The following is a 5,260-nucleotide window of genomic DNA, read 5'->3' as shown; positions in this document are numbered from 1 at the left end:
GGTTTCAACGCAAACATCGCTAAACCTTCCGGAAAATTACCTAACGTATCCTGTGATTAGTCATACATATTTTTATCTAGTTTTTAACGGAAAACTATTTATTTCTATGAATACAAACCTACAGTATATAATTTATCATGTTAGTTGACTTATTATAAACTGAATTTATATTATAAAATAATTATGAGAAACGTAAAGAATTTTCTTTGAAGTATTCTTTTTCTTCAGAGATTCTGTCCAGATCGATGTCATCTAATGAATTACATAATTTTGTGATTTATTTGTGTTTAGTTGAATTCTATTATTAGAATATATGCCGACATAATGTTATTATAGTAGACTCGTTAATTCGAACTCGGAGGTATTGCCTTAAACAGTTCAAACTAAAAGATCATTTCCGGACACATAAAACAGATTTAACAGTGGCCAATCACAAGCGAATGTTTGAACACGTCAAACCTAGAAGTTTAAAACCTGTAGTGCTGTGCGATGCATCGTTTGTTAGTCAATTGAATGAATTCATTGACTATTTTAATTATTAAAATTAGTGATAAAAATTCTGCAGTTTTATTTATTCGATATGTTTTAAGTAAAATAAAAGCTTTATATGATTTTAATTTCACGTTTATTGAAATTTGAAGTTCAATTAAAGTAACGTTTGTCTGACACACACAAACTTTAGTGTATGAGTATAAAGTAAATATATGATGCAGTTTAAAACTCTAGTTGTAAACTATTGATACTTAACAAACCGACATTACCATCCTATGTTGCTGCAAGATGTTCTACCCAGTTCGTCCTTTGTATTGTACAAATCCACAAAGCTGCTTTCAATGAAGTCTCTGTAGCTTTTCTGCCGTTGATAGGCTGTCTCTGTCTTTCATTATTAAGGCATTGAAATGTTTCCTTGATGATATTTATGCTGTTAATGTACTTCTCTTGTTGACGTTGAACTATATGACAGGTTATTTCGAAGGCCTACAGATTTTGAAGATAACAATACACTTTTCATCTTTTAGGTACTGTACATTTTCATTTCGGATGGGCAGATAAATCATTTTTTTCGCTTCCTTGTATTTTTAAATGACGAATAAGTTTTTTCTCACTTGTAAAGTTACCATATGTATGAGAGTTACGAAACTCTTACCTTAATGTTTGTTTATGAGCCAAATATTAAATTGTACTTTACAGCATAATTTACTCCATACTTCTATTTATATTCCATAAAATCTCTGAAACAATGAAATGACTGAATATAATGGGATACATTAGTATGTATTATACCAAAGTGTGATAAAATTTTTTTCTTTTTATAATATGTATGTAAATAGAAATTATCTTTAACATTGTAATGATCATAAAAAAAAATTTGTGCCAATTCAATCCTTTTCCTATATCCTACCAGAGATTGATAATATACAACACGAAGATAAAACATAAAATCGGTTAATGTGAGCTTAGGCATACAAAATGGCGGCCGGAAGTGCCGCCATCTTGTTTGCACACGCAAATGTGCAAACAAGATGACGACTGTCGAAAATAACCTAAACACGCCTAAATTTAATCGTTTTTAAAACTAAAATATTGTTAAAACGTAAATTTGCTACTTACTTTTTCCCCTCTTTTCGGTTACTTTTCCTACTCTTGGACCAGAAACGAAAAATAAAAAAGTCATCATACTACCTATAAATTCAATCGATGCATGGACGATGTGAATTACGAGTTTCTATACATCAGTGGTTCGAACCAAATTTGCCTGTATTGTACATAAAATTTACTCCTCTTAAGAACTGCAGTCCGACGATTCACATCACTCGACCTTTCATCGACGATAGGTAGCGTCGCCATAGAGGTTGGCACCTGCGATCCACGGCCACGTAGCCTTCCCTGTGTCGTTCACGTTGTCTTTCGTGTCGGAAATCACTGTTACATATCCTTTGTTATGACAAATTTACCACGTTTAACGCACATTTGCACACTATAAATGCAGATTTAAATCACGTTTAAACACATTAAGCTCACATTTGCACAATTTTAAACAAGTTTAACACATATTTAACACATTAACACACTTTAAACGCAAATTACAACCGCATATACACCCTTTAAAAAACTTCTACCTCACTTACACAATGTTAACACACCTTTTACACACTTTTATGACATTTAACACGCATTAAACACGTTAATGACACGTTTATCATGTTAATTACTATTTACAAGCTTTCCTTCTCGATAACTTTTGTCTTCGAGTAAATTGTACACACTTTGAAAAATACACAGACACTAAAAAAAATAAAACCCCGTACATAATCCGACTACATCGCAATCAAAATTCTAAACTCACGTTATTCCTCATGTATCCAGAACAAAATTTTTTGATGGATATTTGCATACGGATGCATCATTACTATCAGCGCCATCTACATTTCTTTTCTAAAAACACTTGCCATCGAGGCTACCGGAAGCGCCGCCATTTTGTATACCTAAGCTCACATTAACCCATAAATCTTTAAAATGACCGGCAAGCTATTGTTAAAAATGTGTACTGTACAGGTTAAGATCATAAATGACGCCATAAATGCCAGAATACTGAATATCTTCTCCCACTCTAAAGTGGCCAGCAAATCTCGTTTGTAACACGATGTTTGAACTTTCATCACTATAAAAGCTGCTGTCATAACCGTTTTAAGTTTCTTTTTTGTTACTACTGTACTACGATTCTTGTCGAATAAATGAATAATTCGGGAAAAGTTTATACCACAAACTTAATTTAATTCCAACAATAACACAGAAGTTTAATAGCATTAATATGTAATTTAACGTATCTTCATTTTTAACTAATAGTAATCACAAATAAAGCATTATAATTTGTAATTATGACCAGAAAATACCACAAAACTAGTTCCGGCTATTGGCACTGTTTACCGCAGTGGCAACTAATGTCGCTTAGGGTTTAGACTCTAGACAGTAGTTCAAACTGGAATCCACATGGACCCTAGGGGTCCATGTAACATTACTGGGGTCCACAGAAAGAAATACCGAATTGCGGGTTCACGGTGATATTTTAGTGGTCTATAGGGTAATTCTACTTCAGAAGCAATTGTTTTACTGAGAATTAAATTTCTACAGTATATATATTGTCAGTTTATTTATTACTCATTTCTTGCATAAGGGTTAAAATATAAATTATTTAAAATATTGAATACGTATACGATATATATATTTCATTGACAAAAGTCAAAGAAATATTATAAAGCCGGGGTTTGTTAGAAGAATCTTATACCATCAGCGTCATGTCACTTAACAGTGACATTTCTAAACGTTTTCCTTTCTTTTTTTATTAGTGAAAAATATAAGGTTTTTTCTGTGCAATGTCTATGGGGGTTCACAAAAAATTAACAGGAAAAGGGGTCCATGGATAAAAAAAAAAGTTGAGAACCACTGCTCTAGACGCTTGTTTACAATACGAAGCTTTCTTCTGAATACCTGTAATACAAGGTTCAATTGCTTATCAGTAATGGCGCCACTCTAGTGATAATATTTTGTATCATTGATGTTTATATTACTATTATAATTAATAAAATAAACAATATTTTAAAATAAAATCTCATAACAGATGGCGCCGCACACAATTTTAAACACATACTATCCATTATTGAATCATTTAATAAGAGAATAAATCAATAAGGATAAATTTTTAAATTATTTTTTACGTTCACAATTGCCTGTTCCAAAAAACAGATCACTTTTAGATCTACAATGAAATCCAATTTTACAAGGACAGTAATTATTCTTCAGAGTATTGCACCAATCTCCTTCTTTCCCTAAAGGTATACACCTCCCTGTAAAAATATATATTTAATTAAAACATATTTTCCAACGTTTTTAAGAAAATCAAATTATTTAATAAAAGGGTTTCAGAGACGTATATTATGGGGCTTAAAGCTTAAAAGTCCAGTATTTATAATTTTATTGAATTTATAAAGATTGAATTAGTTTGAAGGAAAACTCCAAACTAAAAATTATAAAATCATGTTTCTAAAATAAAATCAATGTTTGATAATGGTTTAATATTACTGTATGATTTCTCAGATGATGTTAATGATGATGACAACAATGTCTAAATGTTAAAATTAAATTTCATACTAACAAATAACTGAGGTTGGAAAAGAATAAAGGAAAACTGTAGATGAAACACAGCATTCGTTCTTCTTACAATCATCATCAGACGAACATTGAATTTCTTCTTGTGATTCTTGATTACTCTAAAATAGTTAAGCTCATTTAATTACGTTTTTAATTAAATTCGCTATACATGTTAAAATCCTTTGTACTGTAAATTAATGAAATGAATATAATTAAAGAACTTATCATTGGCCAAGAATAAGATGGAAATAACATTGGAAAAATTAACAGAAGAAAAACACCTTTCTTCCTCATGATTTAAATGCTTTATAAATCTGAAAATCGTCATTTTAATTTTTATTATTAAAAAATTATAAAATATTTGATTACATACATAATTTTTCTGTAATTACAGCCCATTAATGTAGATAGTATCGCCATTTTTTTATTATTAATATAATGTTAAATATTGTATTAAATAATTCTTGAAAATTCCGTAATCGTGCGTCTGCAAGTATACAGAAAATCTATCGGTAATATATAGTTTAATTATATTTATTTTGGTTGATTACATATATTATTAAATACATTTCGGGCCTACTTTTATTTTACGGCCTCTCATCAGTAAAATTGTTAAGGGCTAAGCATACGTACAAAATTAATTAAAAAAGATAATAATTGAAAAAAAAATTGATTAAATAATCTTTAGTCTTACTTTTTATATTTAACAAAATTTCATGTAAAATGTAATCAACATTATTCAAATTTTCATGTTTCGCAAGATTTCTATCGAACGATGCATTAAATTACTATAAGGTCAGCTTCTGTTTAGTCGTTACAAACAGATTTAATCCGAAACAAGAACGTCAAACATAGATGAAAGACGAAGAACAAAGATCTAAATAAAATTATCTATCTGAATGACAAAAGTTTCCTTATAAAACCAATCTCTTAATGCGCGACCATTCTAGTCTCCTCTGTTGTAGAAAATTTGCATTATTCTATACGAGGTATTTCAAAAATAAAATGTTCATTCTAATTAGACATACATAAATAATTAAATACTATTAAACACATTGGTTGTGATAATGATATATACTTGTTAATCTAAATTGAGAAAAAAATTTAAGAT

Source organism: Centruroides vittatus, unplaced genomic scaffold, assembly GCF_030686945.1.
Source record: "Centruroides vittatus isolate TY-2023 unplaced genomic scaffold, ASM3068694v2 scaffold_752, whole genome shotgun sequence".
NCBI classification, from domain to species: Eukaryota; Metazoa; Arthropoda; class Arachnida; order Scorpiones; family Buthidae; genus Centruroides; species Centruroides vittatus.
This window is presented reverse-complemented; position numbering follows the sequence as displayed.